A 17,111-nucleotide genomic window follows, 5' to 3' on the forward strand; every position below is an offset into this window, starting at 1 on the left:
TCCAGCATTGCACTTTCTTACTCACTTCACACCCTGTGGAACATTTCCAAATCTGATTTGCAGGGCTTTTTTTTTTTTTTTTTTTTGGCTAGGGAGGATTCCCATGCCAAAACTAGACTTCCATGCAACTCACCATGCCCAGAAATGGATACTGGATCAATTGTCTTCACTCCCCCTTTCCCATTGCAAGTAATGCAATGGCCTTTGAAAGGGGGTCGATTTGTGGTTTTCCAGCAGTAGAATGGTCTGTGGTCTTGGGCAGCTAAATTTGAAACCGGGCTTTTCAGGAGAACCATTTACCTGAAACAGCTGGACATACTGCAAGGTGGCAGGGGTCAGGGAGAGGCAGGTGGGGCTCCTTGGGCTTGGCTGTGCCTTCACTGCTGACTCCTCAGTGCCGGGAACAGTAAGAGCTCACACAAGCGCTGCTTGAATGAGTGCATGCATTCATGAGGGGATGGATCCTGGCTGTGATGAGATGCAGCAGAGTATGTTGGATAAAAGCCTCATTCTAGAGCTAGACAGCCCGGAGTAGAACCCCAGCTCTGCTCTTTGTTAGCAGTGTGACTTCGGGTAACTCAGTTCAGTTCTCTGGGCCTCAGTTTGCTCATCCATGAAATGGTTGGACTAGATGATTCCAGCACTTCTCCCAGCTCAGATGTTCTGGTTTCTTTGTTGGCCTTCACCCCCAACGATAATGTGCCCAAAACAAAGGCTTGGTGCTGATTCCTCCAGCTCAGTCACCATGCTCCCAAAAACCTGTGCTCCCAAATAGAGGCAATATGGCCTCTCTACCCAAAATGTCCTAGGGAGTTGCCAACGTGGAAATGTGCTTTTTTGCTTCTGGGGGTTGGGTGCCTATACCCTCCTGTCCATGCATTTGACCCCTCCTCCCTTCCTCCCAGCCATCCTGATCCAGCTTACATACCTCCTCCTCCAGGAAGCCTTTCCTGATGCCAACTCCCAGCTATACTCCTTTCAAGGCCCTTCTCTGCGTCGTCTGCTCTTGGCTTGGGATCCCACCTCACTCATGTTAGGGTGTGTGTGTGAGGTTATTGAATAATTTTGCACATGTGTCCTCCACGGTTAAAGGGGACTGAAGGGAACCCACATGTATATTGCTTATCTATGAAGTGCCTGGCCCGGTGCTAGGAGGCACATTGGCACTCCTTGTCTGAAATGACCCACTCAAAATCTCAGTGGCATAAAGAAGGAAACTGAGGCTTGGCAAGCTGATTTGAAGCCTAGTCTCTGATCCCCTGAAGCTGTTTCTTCCCACTGCCATGCCCCCTCTCTCTCAGACTGTGCTGTCCTCTGGATACCTTGGAGACCCTGATCAGATAAAGCAATTATGCTGGCTGCTAACTGGGATCCGGCTCCTTCTGAGAGGCCATGCCGCTCTAAGCATTCTGCATCCCTTATCGCATGTAATCTTACAGCAACCTTATAAGGTAGGTCTTAGTCTTATCCCGTTTTACAGGTGGAGCATATGTGGCTCTGAGAAGTAACTTGCTCAGGGTCACACAGGAAGGAAGTGGTGGAGCCAAGATTTAAAACTAGACAGCCTGATGTAGGTGCGGTTCTTCAATCCAGCTGACTATTTCAGTCAGCCTTGCCTAGGTTCCTCAGGGCATAGGTCTTGGTACACACTGTGTGGGTCAGAGGACGAGGGGCAGAGGATGACAGACCTGCGTCCTTGGCTGATCTCAAAGCCCCACTGGGAAGGGGCAGGTACAGTTCTGCTGGGGTCTTGTGAGGGTCTGCACTGTGCTGAGACCCTTGGAAGGGACATTGTTGTTAGGCTGTCAGCTTCACATAGGGTGGGGTGGGCTCAGAGGGGTCAGTGGTTGATCTAAGGTCACCCAGTGAGCAAGTTGGGGAGCAGGATTTGAACTCGAGCAGCTGGCCTCAGAGCCCCTATCCCTTTCCACCATTTCTTCCTGCCTTTCAGGACACTGCATATGAGCTGCTATGGGGGACAAGCATAGAAATTGGTATTTGACTTGGACTTGGGGTGTGGGTCAGGCTTCTCAGAGGAAGTCATATAAGTCGAGACCCTCATGTAACACAGGAATTGGTGGGAGTAGGGGGAGGAGAGGTGTTTCCAGCAGAGAGAACAGCATGTGCAAAGGCCGGGAGGCAGGAGAGCATGTTTGTTTAAGATAACTGGGTGCAGTGGCTCACACCTTTAATCCTAGCACTTTGGGAGGCCGAGGTAGAAGGATCACTTGAGTCTGTGAGTTTGAGATCAGCCTGGGCAACATAGTGAGACCCCATCCCTACAAAAAAATTAAACAACAACAACAAAACAAAGGAAACAGAATGAAGGTTTGTTGTGGGTTTTGTCACTTGCACTTGCAGTTGCAATCTTTTGAGTAGTCCGTTTATCTAGAAGGGTTTACTGAATTGTGTGGATTCAGTACCATATTAGGTCTTAAATATAGACCCAGCCCTTGGTTGGGGTAGGGACTGGTGCATTGCTCCGTGGGGGTCCCAAGGACTGAGGTGGGAACACTAGCCCAGGATTTGGGAGGGGCCCGAAGGAATGGAAGTACTTTATAGTCGGTGGGAGCTGCCTTGTGTCCTTACCTGTAACCCTGACATCCTAGTTATGGGAAGGATGAAATGAGATAACCAGGACCTGGCGCTTAGTAGGCCCTAACCAGATGCCAGGCACAGAAGCTCAGTGGCAGGCATGTGCCAAGTTTGGGGCAGCCAGTGGTCGGCAGCCCAGCTTGTCCTGTGGAACCAGGGAAGAAGGGAAGAGGAATGCTATGGAGTGGGCAGAGCAGGGCCTGGAGGGGCTCTGGGCCAAAGCGAGCACGGCAGAGTGAAGTACACGGCCTCCCACTGGAGGGTAGAGGCGGGAACACTGGTCAGGGAAGGCCCCACCAGGCCAAGGATAGCTTGAACAGCTATGAAGTAGGAAGTTCCGGTCAAGGATCTGGCTGTGGTGCTGAGTCCAGGCACTGGACACTTGGGTCTCTGTTTTGTCCCAGTGCTTCCTGGGCATTGGTTTCCCCATCTTGACACAGGGCATTGGTATTTACCCCTCAGGCATTGCCATGGGGTAAGAACTGGACACTTGGGTCTCTGTTTTGTTCCAGTGCTTCCTGGGCCTTGGTTTCCCCATCTTGACATGGGGCATTGGTATTTACCCCTCAGGCATTGCCATGGGGTAAGAAAGGGGGTGTGAAGCCTGCGCTGGGCTTGCAGGAAGTAGGTACTCAGCCTCTTGGAACTAATGCTGCTGGTATACACAGAGAAACACAGCCAGGACCCCAAGCCAGGCCTCCTCTTGCTGTGACTTCCCTGAGATGGGACTTGGGACAAAGGTTGGTTAGGACAGCCATGCCCTGCCCTTTCCAAGCCCACCTTTGTAGGGGGCAGCATGCGCTCACTCCAGTGGCCCATGAAGGCTTTAAGAAGCCCTGGAGCTGCCCAGCCAGCCCTTCAGGCTCTGAGCCCTTTGCTGGCCTCACATCGCAGCTCACCTTTCTGCTCTGCAGCCTCAGAGATGTCCTTCCCTTTCTGAGCCCTTTCTGGTCTTCATGACCACCACCTAAGGTGCTTGGTGCAAGTCCTCAGCACACAGTAGGGGCTCTGTGAACAGTCGCACTTGCCTTTACCCCTCAGTCTCCAAGCACAGCAGTGAGCTGCGATTCTCACCTGTGGTGGGCGTTCGCCCCTTTAAAGCCATTCGCTCTGGGGCCAATTATAAATAGACACATAATCGCCCCTATCTATAGAGATAAGACATACTCTTCAGATGAGCCCGCCCCTCCCCTGCCCCCCTCCACGCTGGCACGCTCTTTCCGCAGTTGAAGGCAGCGTAGGGATCTGGTGCTCCCCTCCCTCCTCCATCCATCCATCCCTCCTCCCCACTGCTCCTCCATCTCCACCCTGCAGAGGTGAGATCGACAGGGGCCGTGATGTCAGAGGCTCAGCTGATGTCACCGCCCCGGCCCTGTGACTTCACTTGCCGGCTTGGGCAGGAGGAGCCACGAGGAGGCTGAAAGCTGAGAAACTGCCCCCTTTCGTTTTTCTTCTCCTTTTTTCCTTTTCCCCTCCTCCCCCGCCTCAGCTTGGGAGTTGTTTTCCTCCCCGTGGTCGCCGGGCTGGCAGGGGGTCTGGGGCAAGGGCCAGGGAAGGATGCTGCTGCAAAGGTAACGGTGTGCGCGGTGCCTCTCCCGCGGTCGTGAAAGTTTGCTCTGGCGTGCGAGGCGTGCCCGCTGGGTGCTCCGCCTCGCCTCGCTGCCCTGGCCCGAGGCTCCCCGGGGACGGCCAGGGGCCAGACCGGGCCAGGGCAGGGCTGGGCAGGGGCCTCCCGGGCGGCCTTCACTGCCTTGTCCCCATCAAAGGCCGCAGCTGCTCGAGTGGCGGCTGCAGCTTTGAAACTGCCATAAAGAGCGATGGAGGGCGGGGAGGCGGGGGATGTTCAGAGCAGTGCCCAGGAGGGTGGCCAGGAGAGGAGGGGCCTGAGGGGGCTGCTCGGGGAGCGCGGCAGCAGCAGGGGCGTGAAGGGCAGGGCCCCGGGTCACAGTCCCAGGGGCGGAGTGCCCGCCCCTGTCCCCTCCGGTCCAGGTCCAGCCGCGCACCGGTACAGAGCGGCGGGGGGCGGGGGCGGGGGCTGGCTGCTCCCTCTCCCCCTCACTATTTCCAGGCATGTTCTTCCACCTCCAGCAGGCCATTTGTCAGCGGTGATGCGGGACAAAGGAGGGGCAGTGGGTGGTCTGCTGCGAGTTGGGCGATGGGCACGGAGCGAGGGCCGAGAGAAACGCCAACAATGAAGAGGCAGATCGAGGGCTTTGCTCATTCAGGCTGTCGAGGGAGCCGTCATTTTGTGTTAGCGTGTGTGTTTCTGAGGTGGGAGGAGGAAGAGAGGGGAGAATGACAGGAGAAGGATTATGACATTGTGTTGTCTCTGTTTGTGGTAAATGCAAATTTGGCACCAGTGGTTTCCCGGGAAAGGCAGCAGCAAGTAACCCAGGCGGAGGCCCTGGCCCAGACCCACAGAGGTAGCCGATGCGGGCGGCATGGGGCTTTATTTGGCCCTCCTTTTTTTTCTATCTGGCGTGTGCTTCTTCCATTTATTTTACAGTGAAGAGCTGGAGACAGACAGGCCAGGGCACCACAGCCCCTCCTCAGCTCACCCCAAAGGAGGCCTGGGCAGCTCTCCCAACCCCCAGGTGCTGTCCCAGCTCCCCAGGTGCCCGCCCCCCAGGTCTCTGCCTCCAGCCAGGGTCATCATTCCATCGTTCTCTTTGCCTGGGCAGCCTGAGGTCTCTGAAGGCTCCTTGTGCCCACAGCTGCTTCCCAAGCGTGACCAGAAACAGAGAACCTGCGACTGAGGCTGGGGCTTTGCAGAATGAAGGTCAGGGCCGGGCACTCCCCTGGCTGCAGTACTGGCTGGCTGGCTGGCCTGGAGGTTGGCAAACATCTCTGCAGCCGGGGGCTATTGGCAAAGCGTCCTGGACCTGAACTCCTCTGACAGGCCCATGAGGGCAAGGGAGCTTGAGCCTGCCCTGGGCCCGGAAATGGTCATGCTCAAGTTTCTGGGCTGCCACAGGGCTCAGGCAGGTGCAGTGACATGGACACAGGTGGACAGTGTATTTAGAGCAGGCCTCCAGAGAATGAATGTGGAGTGAATTTTACCAGGGCCAGGCTCAGGTCCCAGCAGGGACTGTGAGTTCTAAGCTGAGAAGCCAGGGCAGGAACTGTCTATAGGTAGAGGGTTGGGGAAGGCTGTGGCCCTCCTTCTAGTCTCCCTCCTTCTAGAGTTGGTTCCCTCACCTGACCTCATCACCGCCTTTTTTGGCTGGTCAAGTCTTCTGGTCTCAATTCACCTCTTCCCAGAAGCCTCCTTCCCTGTCCTCCTCTCAGGTGGGCTTGGGTCCTGTGCTTGGACCACCGTCTGTGCCCTCTCACAGCCCTGACCACACAGAGGTGGGTCTGTCTCCCTATTAGGCCTTTGGGCACAGAGCGTGGGTGACCATCCTTGGGTACAGGGACATTAAGGCCTCCCATCTGTACCCCTGTCACCTGCTCAGAGCTGGGCATAGAGGAGCTTTGTACCTGGAGCTCAGAGGAACAGACCCAGACTCAGATCCCCCAGGAAGTGGGACCACCAGGATAGAACAGCTGCCCTGCCCTCATGTCCTAGATGGTGTGATGGGCTCAACTTTCTTTGGGCAAACCCCCCAAGGGGGTTTTTCCCCAGAGAAATCTTTTCCCTGTGTACCCCTTTGTATTCTGATAGGGAAATTAAGAGAGGCTTCACAGAGGAAGTGGCATTTGAAGGCCTTGAAGAGTAAGTAGCAATTTGCCTTGCTAAGGCAGGAGAAGGTGTAAGTACCATCAGAGGGAAGTGGGAGAACAGTGCATCCAGGGTGTAAGAGGCAGGTTGCGCTATGTAGCTGAAGCCATTGGGAGGGAAGAGTAGGAGGAGGCGTCAACAGTGGAAGTGGGGCCCTTGTTTCGCTGACTGGAGGAGCCACTTCTGCAGGGAGAACCTGACCTGATTATCGACAGACTGTGCGGTGCCAGACGGACACCACAGTCATTGCAAACTCACCTCCCGGATGTGCTTGCGTCTTAGCACTTTGGACCTGTTTTCAGGATCTTGCAAAGCTGGCCTCTTCAGGCCGCCTTGTGCTGAGATTCCCAGATGGCCCCAGATTTGAATTTAAGGACCAACTTGGGTCTTTTTTAAATTTGGAGTCTCAGGACCAGTCCAGGCCACATTCTGAGCTGGAACGCAATTACTGGGGAAGCAGTTTGGACACCGATCAAAGGGTGAGGGGTCTAGGAGCAGCTCCTCCAGCCTTGGACCCTGAGATGACTGGAGGCTCCTGTGGGAACCTGGGGCGGCTAGTCCCCCAGACCTATCCCCGACAGAGATGACAGCACAGAGGGGTGACCAATGTCCTGGGGCCAGACCTCCTGGGTTCAAGCTTGGCTCTGCCATTTCCTAGCTGTATGGCTTCAGGAAAGTTACCTGCTCTCTCTGAGTCTTTATGTTCTGGGCTAATAATGATACACAGGGTGGCTGAGGTAAAGATGACATGAGATCATTCTCACAAAGCAGTCAGCCAGAGCCTGGCTCCCAGGGGGCACTGAATAATTGTTAGCTTAAAAAAAGACAGCCCCACAGAGTGAAGGCTCTAGCACCTAGTATCTGGGGGCTAATCAGTCAATCTATCTAATCTTTAGTTTCTGTAGTAAAATAGAGGCGGCCATCCTGTCTGGTAATAATAGCCGAGACTTAGGAGCACTTACCGTGAGTTTTGCAGGCTCTGTACTAGTTGCCTAATGACGTATTAGCTTACTTAATATTCTCTCCCCACTCTGAGCTACATGTAGCTCAGAGCAGGGGCCTGGGCAGCCTAGAAGCCAAAAGTGTGCACAGAAGAGCCCAGAAATTCAGTATTTAATGGATGAGGCTAAACCAGCCCCCTTGGTTAGCAAAGGCAAGAACAGAGGGAAGTGAATGGTGGGAGTGTGAGGCATGGAGACCACAAAGGCCTACCCACCACTGTCAATGAGCTGCCTTGGGCTGGACGTCCCTCATACGTGGCAGAGCCACCTACACACTGCGGGGCCTTGAGCAAGGCATGACCACCATCCTGGACCTGCATTTCCCTGACTGTGTGATGCAGACTTGGGTCTGTTTACCTCTCAGGTCCATCACTGCTCTAAGGGGCTGTGATTTTCTTGTTGCTTTGATTTTCTTGGAAGGTTTCTATGTAGGTAGTGACTTGGGCGGTATCATCTGCCCATTGATTTTTCGAGAAAGGATGCTTTCTTCCCTCCCACTCTGCACTCAGCCCGCAGATGAGCGACCTCTTGCCCAGCCTTCCCATTTATCCTCCTGTCCCTGCTAGTACCTCACCTGGTCTGGGCTAGGGGACTGACAGGGCCCAGCCCAGTAGCGGCTTCCCAGAGGGCATTCGAGACCCGTAGACACCACACCCCATCACATGAGAGGAGCACCTGAGGTGGTGTCCACGGGGTTGGGGAGACACATTACCACAGAGGCCCCCAGAGGCTCATTCACTCTTCCTCCTCCCCTCAGCACTAGCTGTAGGATCAGACAGGTGTGGCTTATTCCTTGCTCCTCTGCTCCGTCTGCTGGGTGACTGCAGCACCACACGTCCCTGAGCCTGTTTGCTCAAGGAATGAATGATCCCACCTCATGGGGTCCCTGAGGCTGGAATGACGATGGCAAAGGCACTTAGAAGCGTAGACACTGACTGAACCCTGTGTGCCTGCAGCCCTCAGTAGGGGGTGATGTTAATGTCCCTGTTCTACAGGTGAAAAGGCTGAGGCTGCAGGGACTTAGGGAGCTTGCTGAAGGTTACATCGGCCTCTGTCCTTCCTTTCTTTTTAACACTCGCCTACTACTAAGAAGGTGTGGAGCCCACCTGAGGCAGGACGGGTAAAGGAAGCCCAGAGAGCCCTCAAGGCGGAGGCTGGGGAGACAAAACTTCTGAAGAGGTGGCTACCACGTGCTTGTCACTTGCCCACAGGGGGATGTATTGATAATGGGAATAATGGTCATCAGGTGGGCAGGGCAAGGGGTGCCCTGTACCGTCATGGCCCCTGAGGAAGATACAGTCTTGGTTCCCTCTTCTCAACATGTTTCTGCTCACCTTCGCTCAGGGCATGGGATTATAGCAAAGCATGGGTTCAGATCAGCTTCTGCACTCACCTGCTGTGTATCTCAAGCTAATTATTTATTGCTCTGAGCCTCAGTGTCCACGCTTGTATGTGGGGATGGTCATTGTAATAGTGTTGTGAGGATGTTGTGAGAGAATGCACGTAATGCACTTAGCACCATGCCCAGCTCGAGGGAGAGCTCTGAGTCCTCTTGAATCAACCTTGCCTTCCCTCAGCATCGCTGTAAGTCAGCACCAAGCCCAGGCAGCCTCTTCTTGTGCCCTGGGCTAAGCCGCCAGCCTCAGGGCCTGGGAGCTGAGCGGCGCTGTGCAGGGGGAACAGCCTCTGAGAATTGGTGTGTTGGCTCCCACTGCTGGTGCGACAGACATCCTGAGGAAATATTTCACTTTACAATAGTTTTCAAAGAAATTTCTAGAAAGCTCTTTTAACCCTATGGGGGCCATCCATAGCCTCGACTTTTGTTAGGTCCTAGTCTGTTTTGTCTTGATTTGCTGAGGACCTGGTCTCTCCTGGGCCTCGATTTCCTCATCTGTAAAGCAGTAACTAACCACACAGCTCAGAAGACTGCCTATATGAGATGAGACCGCTCCTGTGAAACATGCTTTGTAACCTCAAGAGCACCTCACAGATCTTTTGGTTCTGTTTCTGGTCATTTACCAGATGGCCACGGGCAGATGCCTGGGCAGGATCATACTGTGTGCCGAGGCTGGGTGTACCCAGCAATGCAATGCCAGCTTGGCTCTCAGGGGCTCCCTGAGTCGTGGCCTCACCTAAACTCTTGAACTTTGTAATTTCTAGAGAACGTGAATGGCTTCACAGGCAGCCTTGCTCCTTCTCAGGGAGATGCTGGTGTCTTGTCCTGGTCACTGGTTCATCCCACCTGTGTTTTTGGAGCAGCTCCATGTGCTGGGCACTGGCCTGGCTGGTGAGGATGAAGCCGAAGACCAGAGGTCAGCCTTGCCTTTGAGAACTTGGTCTAGGAGAAGGGATATGGAAAGTCACACCAAAAACCCTGATGACTGTGGTTCGGGGTGACTTGGCATAGGGCCTGGGCTTCTCAGAAGAGGCTCAGCCACAGGGCAGGATTGCATCTAAATGCATATTGGCTTGTGTCCTCTGCTCAGAATCCTTCATCATCTCCTCCTTTTGCCCAGGGATAAAGTCACAAAGCCTCTGTGGCCTGTGCCGTCCTGCTCCAGCTGCATCTCCAGCTTTCTCATTTCACTTCAATTACCCTGCAGGCCTCCGTGCCCTTCCTGGAAATCTACTTGCTCCCTCCTACCGCAGGGCCTTTGCCCAGGCCACGCCCTCTGCCTGGAGCTCTCCTCCAACTTCATCACGTGGTTATTTCCTATTTGTCTTTCAGGTCTCAGCTTAAATGTCCTAGATCCCCAAGGCTTGTGGTCCCTATTATACACCTGCTGTGCTCCTGCCATACCTATTAATGTGTATCATGGTTATCAGATGATTTTTTTTTGAGACGGAGTCTCACTGTCACACCCAGGCTGGAGTGCAGTGGTGTGATCTCGGCTCACTGCAGCCTCCACCTCCCGGGTTCAAGTGATTCTTCTGCCTTGGCCTCCCGAGTAGCTGGGACTACAGGCACCCACCACCACACCCAGCTGATTTTTGTATTTTTACTAGAGACAGGGTTTCACCATGTTGGCCAGGATGGTCTTGATCTCTTGACCTCGTGATCTGCCCACCTCGGCCTCCCAAAATGCTGGGATTACAGGTGTGAGCCACCACGCCCGGCCCCAGATGATTATTTATGTGATGATTCTTTTTCTGACTACTACTCCATGGCACCATAAGCTTCATGACCACAGAGACTCTTGGGATCAATGCTTGTCTTATAAGGGCTCAGTCAATGATGAATGAATGAATAAGTGTTAAGGTAACTTGAGTTTCCGGAGGAGGTGGCATTTTAGTAAGACTTGAAAGAGGGTATAATTTCAGTCTGTAGGGAAGGGGGAAGCACATTCCTGCTGCAGGGAGCAGACAGGCACAGGACAGGAAGCCAGCTTGTCTAGTTAGGAAGAGAGGCAGAATGAGACCTGGGAGAGAGGTTTGGAGAAGCAAGTAGAGCTGCAGAGGGCACTATATTCCAGGCTGATAGGAATAAACCTGAATGTTAAGTCACTCAGGACCCACTGACGACTTCTGAGCCAGGGAGAGAAAAGTCAAAATGGCTTTGGATAACTGTAATGAATCCACCGCAGGGATGGGTGGGCAGGGCAAAGTGGCTCCAGTCAAGAGGACTAGTTAAGAGTTGGAGAATCCACAGCTCCTGCTGCTTTCTGTTCCCCTGGAATCACATGTGATTTGGCAGTTGTCCCCAAGAGCTCACAGGGAGATGCAGGGCAGTGATGAGGAACCTCACACAGGGTGGCCACTTCCTGAAAACAATCACCCTGGTGTCAGGGCAGCTATTCTGAATTACTGGAGGGAGAGACAGGTGGATTGAGCATTGGCATCTACGTTTCCCGGCTTCTCCTGTCGAGAAGGCAGCATCCCGCTCTGCATCCCTGCACCTGCGTCCTGGTGCCTTCTATTAATAAGTGGCTGAGGAATCTCAACACTGAAGGACCAATCTGTGGCAGAAGATGAACAGAAACATTTCTGTCAAATGCCCAGCAAACAAGACTCCACGCCTCCGTGGGGAGCCAGCAGATTGTCAAGAGTCAGGACTCTCGAGGACCTGAGGACAAATTCCAGTGCCATCACTTTTAGCAGCTGTGCACCTTCGGGCATCTTCTTAGTGACTCTGGGCTTCCATTTCTTCACTTGTGAAAATGGGGACTGCCCTGGTGTTGTGGAAGCTAAGGTTAAGTGACATATATGGAGCCCCAAGCATAGGGAACACTGGAGGCTCAGGAAGTAGTGGCTGTTATCATGGCTGCGTTTTTCTCCATGGTTTGAATTCTTAGCAGGAAGCTTGGGTTTCAGGCTTAAAAATGAAGAGCATGTCAACAAAACAGGATGGAACAAAGTCTTTTCCCAGCATGCCTCAGCATGTGGCACTGCCTTCCCGTGGAGCCCAGACAATGATGTGGCTAAAAGTCTTGAGCTTTCAGGCAGAAATAATCCCAAAGGAAAGGAACTTCCTTATTGTCATCTCATGACAAAGTGATGCAGGGGCCCTCCATATTCCAGTTCTGCCCCCTCCTAGCTGCTCTGTGCCTCGGTTTCCTCATCTGCTAAATGAGACGAGAACGGGACTCACTTCATAGGGTTGTTGCAAGGATTAAGCAAGTTACTGCAGGAAAAGTGCTTAGAGCATGCCTTTGTCACTGCGACTGTTAGATCATTTCATAATCAGGTTAACTCTTTGTAGTGCTCTGAGTGACTCTGTAGCGGCTTTGGAGCCACAAGGCCGAGTTCCAAGTGCAGCCTATTCCTAGCTGTGTGACCTGGGCAAGTGTCTTCACCTCTGTGTGCACCCATTTCCTGCTCTGTACAATGAAGATGACAATCCCTGCCTGCTAGGGTTGTTGTGAGGAGTGAATGGGGATCACTCAGCTAAGCTCGCTGACTCCCTCGAGGCAGGCAGCTCACTTGGCTCCTCCCAAGCCAATTTACAGCTGAAGAAATGGGATGATTTGCCCAAGGACACACATTGTTGAGACCAGACTGGCCCGCGCCCCAGTGAGAGTCCAGCCATGAGGGGCAGTGAGTGCCAAGCAGGTGGGCGCAATCTGTGCGCCCAGGCTGCACGGGCTTCCTGTTCCTTGGCCTCTCCTCAGATGTTAGCTCTCTGCTTACCTGTGGGGAAAATGTTTAAGTTGATCCACAGCAGCTGCTGCTTGTTGGGCAGACCGTGGTCTTCCAGGCGTGGGGTCTAAGAGACTGATGCCCCTGGACCTGCCCCAGCTGCCCAGTGTCCAAAGCTTAATATACAACTGTGGGAGAGGCTGGTGCTGCCCACACTGTCTTCTTACATTCTTTCCTTGTTGGCCTGCAGACTTTCAATCCCACTGACTGTCTACGCCCATAGAAACACTTTCCAGTGTTTGCTGAGTGCTGGGAAGCTTGGTGGTTATGAGTACAGCCTCTGAAGAGCTGGGTTCAAATACCAGCTCAGCCGCTTCCAAGCTGTGTGACTTGGGATAAGTTACTTAAACTCTTTGCACCTCAGTGGCCCCATCTGTAAAACAGGGGTGATAACAGAACCAATCTCATTAGGCTGCTGCAAATATTAAGAAATGGGACAATAAAGGGAAATCTGCATAGTGCCTGGTTCATAGTAAGCCTGGATTCCTCACGGCTATGTCATATCATTAACATCATTTTAATGGATATGGTACCCTACCCTGCACAGGATGCTGGAGACCCAAGAGAAGCAGAGGTGTCTCTGCCCTGCAGATACAGTCCAGAGGAAGAAATGAATGCATGAGGCCCAGATTAGGACACCACACTTCTATCCTGGAGGGCAGAGTGGAGGGGCAAACCTGCCGAGAAGATGCTGTGGGACCCTGTAAGACAAATACATGCCAAACATGTCAGTGATACCAGGCCCTGCAGAATCCCACCCTTGCCCAACTCTGCAGCTTCATCTTTTCTTCTGCACTGGGCACAGTCCTTCTGGGCACAGGAGGTGGCTCTTCCCCATACATTTAAGTCTCGGTATTCCCTGGTTCTCTGTTTTTTTGTTTTGAGACGGAGTCTCCCTCTTTCACCAGGCTGGAGTGCAGTGGCACGATTTTGGCTCACTGCAACCTCCAACTCCTTGGTTCAAGCTAGTCTTCTTCCTCAGCCTCCTGAGTAGCTGGGATTACAGGCACATGCCATTATGCCCAGCTAATTTTTGTATTTTTTTTCTCCCAGATCCCTGTTCTTTATAATTTTTTAATTAATTTATTTTTTTAATTTTAAAGACAGAGTTTCACCATGTTGGTCAGGCTGGTCTTGAACTCCCGACCTCAGGTGATCCACCCACGTTGGCCTCCAAAGTGCTTGGATTATAGGCGTGAGCCACCGCGCCTGGCCAATTTTTGTATTTTTAGCAGAGATGGGGTTTCACCAAGTTGGCCAGAACGGTCTTGATCTCCTGACTTCGTGATCTGCCCGCCTCAGCCTCCCAAAGTGTTGGGATTACAGATGTGAGCCACAGTGCCTGGCCAGTCCTGTTTTGAAACCCTCCCCACCACCATAACTTTAGAGCCTCCCCTGAGCTTGTACCAGAAAGAAGTGTTCTGAGCCCCCATGCTCCCTTCATGGGGGCTCAGAGACTTGCAAAAAGCAGGGGCTCCTGTGGAATGAGGGCGTGCCTACAGAGGCTCCCCACCTCTGCTGTTTGTGCACTCTCGGTATCCTTGTGCTTTGCAAGGGGACAGTGCCTGGCTTGGGGACAGGCACAGCAGGAGGCTGTGGGGAGTTTCCCACTCTGTTAGCCCACAGCTTTTGTAAGTTACCTCCTGGAAGACTGCAGATGAAGCCCTGAGTTTGCGAGCAGGAATTCTAGGCCTCCCTCTTGTTGTGACTGAGTTAGCAGGCAGTCCCTCCCAAGAAGAAGGAGAGCTAGAGCTTGGTGAAGGATAAAGGTGAGGGCTCTGTGTCTGCTCACAAGAGTTGGCAAGTGAGAGGAAGGACATCCGCCTGCTCTGAAGGCACCGACAACCCGGCTCACTTCGCACAAGTCACTGATCTGCCGAGCAGGGCCAGTCTCCTCAATCAATCCACGCTGACAGATGGTAGTGGAATCAGTGACCTAGAGGCAGAAGGCTACATTTGTAATCCTGGAGTGGCCCAGGCGCCTGGAGGAGGGCAGAGGAGTTTGTAATAAAAGGAGTGATACAGTGTTTCCAAAAGCTTTATTTGAGCCAGAGGAGGAGGGAAAGGATCAATTTTGTTTCTAGAATTGATACACTGATTCAGTTCAAGGAGTAATTTTTGAATGGACTGGGTTAGGAGGGAGGGGGAAAAATACTAACAACTGGTCTACTGTCCTTTTCTTAATGAGCTCCAAGTGTGGTAGGAAAAACAGGATCCATGCATTTGAGACAATGAGAGAACAATAGAAGACACTTATGTGATTTCAGAGGAAGGGGCTGCCAGTTACTGAGTGCCTGCCACTGTGCAATCTCGGGCAGCAACTTAACCTCCCTGAGCCTCAGTCTACTCATTTGTCTATTGAGTCTGTATCATAGCACTGTAGCTAGTAGTGTTAACAGTGCCTGGTACTGCACTGATTTTTTTTTTTTTTTTTTTTTTTTGGGTTTCTCCATGTTGGTCAGGCTGGTCTCGAACTCCTGACCTTAAGTGATCTGCCCACCCCGGCCTCCCAAATTGCTGGAATTACAGGCGTGAGCCACCGCGCCTGGCCCTGCACTTTTTTTGTTGTTGTTTTTTTGAGACGGGAGTTTTGCTCTTGTCACCCAGCCTGGAATGCAATGGCCCAATCTCGGTTCACTGCAACCTCTGCCTCCCGGTTTCAAGCAATTCTGAGCTTCCCAAGTAGCTGGGATTATAGGAACCTACCACCATGCCCAAGTAAACTTTGTATTTTTAGTAGAGACGGGGTTTCACCACATTGGCCAGGCTGGTATCAAACTCCTGACCTCAGGTGATCCACCCACCTTAGCCTCCCAAAGTGCTGGGATTTCAGGACTGAGCCGCTGTGCCCCGCCTGTGCAGCTCTCTTGAGAGTCCCATGAAATCTTATGAGTGATGTAATTAAAACATTTATTTTTTATTTTAAATAGAGATGGTGGGGGAGCCTCACTGTGTTGCCCAGGTTGGTCTTAAACTCCTGGCCTCAAGCAATCCGCCCACCTCAGCTTCCCAAAGTGCTGAAATTATAGGTGTGAGCTACCAGTCCTGGCCCAGTGAGATAATATTTTCTCCATTTTATATGTGAGGAAACCAAAGGGGAAGTGACTTGTCCAAGGCCACACAGTGCGAGTAAACCCACATCTTCCTGTTGGCTATGATGCCCATACACGTTGTTTTTCCAAATGGTACTAAAAGAGAAAGTGTCGGGATTTCAGGGATGAAGAGTCAGCTGGCCTGGTCCTAGGACTGGGGAAGTTTCCAGGTGGAGATCATCAGAGCAATGTTCTGGCAGGGTCTGAAAGGGCAGGGAGGGGGCTGCATGGTTATAAGAGGCAGGAGCCGACAAGAGCCTGGACTCCAGTTATCTGTCTACATTCTTAATATTTTTTCCTTTTGAATGAGGTTCTGCAACGGATTGTCACCATCCCCCGGACCATGTATCTGAGACGCAAGTGAGCTAAGGAAGAAGGGAAAGAATGGAGGATTGATGGGTCAGGAGACTCTAAGGAAAAGGGATTCACCTTTCTTCAAAAATTCCTTCAAGAAATTGAGGGTGCCCCCCAACACCAGTCTTCAGGAAGCTCACCTGCATTCTCCTATTTTTGTCTAGAAAACATGTGTTTGTGTTGAGCACCTCTTCCACCTTTCCCTTTGAAGCCCTGCCCCCAGGAGAAGCCAGGCACTGGTCTCTTATGTCTTGAGGCCTGAGAATTTGAAAATGAAACTCACAGAACAATGGGAACAGCCAGAGGGCAGGGCCTCGTGGCTTGTTCAGTTCTGCCCCGGAAGAGCCTGGCATGCAGGAGGTGTTGGGGAATCAAGTCCCCAGCAATAGTCCTGAACTGCTTTGGAGCCCGATTCCACTTTGTGAGCCTGGACAGAGGAAGGCAGGAGAAATCACTGCCTTCCCCAACTACATGCTCCTGCCAAGGGGCCTGGGACCACCTCAGGTCCTGCTTGGGACCCTGGGACGCTCCTTGTGTAGCTTAAGAAAAGGCAAAGCATTAACTTCTCTGGCTAGGTGGAGTGAAAGGTCAAAAAGAAAAACCAGGCCGGAGGGAGCTGTGTATCTCAAATATATGGAAATCTGAGTCCCAGACCACACCTGGTTGCTGTGAATCCCCACCTGCTGCCGGAAGCACTTTTCCAATCCCAATTTACTTTCAAGTTGGGTTGCTTCAGGAGAGGAAGCCACATACTCCCCTAACATCTAGGTCAGGTGGGAGCCTAATTTAGAATTGGCAATTTTAGCCAACATTAGGGACATCTGATCCAAACTCTCCTCACCCACAGGAAACAGGTCCAAAGTGGGAAGATAATTTGGCCAGGTCAGAGGTCAGGGTCAGGGTCAGGATCACAAATTCTAAACGCGTCTCAAGGTCTTAATGGCTTTGTCACTTTTGGTGGCCGTGGGGGCACTAACTTAGTAGATACAAAGTGGTTGCCCTACAATTGATATTTTCTTTAGAAGAAAGTCTAGCCCTTCCTTTGCTCTAGAAACACATCAGGTTTGTAAAGGAAGGCTGAGGTCTTGGCACCGCAAATCCTCTGCCTTATCTGCAAATTAATTCAGGACCCGAGGGGCAGCCGGCCCAGCATGGCAGCTTCTTAATGCCACAGCAGAAGGCAACTGGAGCGTCCATTTTTACAGGTGAGGT

General features: G+C 52.4%; 1 protein-coding gene across 3 annotated transcripts in view; it reads left to right on the forward strand.

Moving 5' to 3' along the window:
* The window catches only part of TCF20 (transcription factor 20), a 193,626-nt gene that overhangs the window by 63,907 nt on the left and 112,608 nt on the right, over positions 1-17,111 (forward strand). Inside the window, exon 1 of one of the 3 annotated variants that reach the window (XM_035265934.3) lies at positions 3,972-4,166. The exons of the other annotated variants lie outside the window; for them this stretch is intronic. The gene's annotated coding sequence lies outside the window, so the exon portion shown is untranslated. Of the gene's footprint in view, positions 1-3,971; positions 4,167-17,111 lie in introns of those variants that run through there. 3 annotated transcript variants of the gene reach the window in all.

Source organism: Callithrix jacchus, chromosome 1, assembly GCF_049354715.1.
Source record: "Callithrix jacchus isolate 240 chromosome 1, calJac240_pri, whole genome shotgun sequence".
NCBI lineage: Eukaryota > Metazoa > Chordata > Mammalia > Primates > Cebidae > Callithrix > Callithrix jacchus.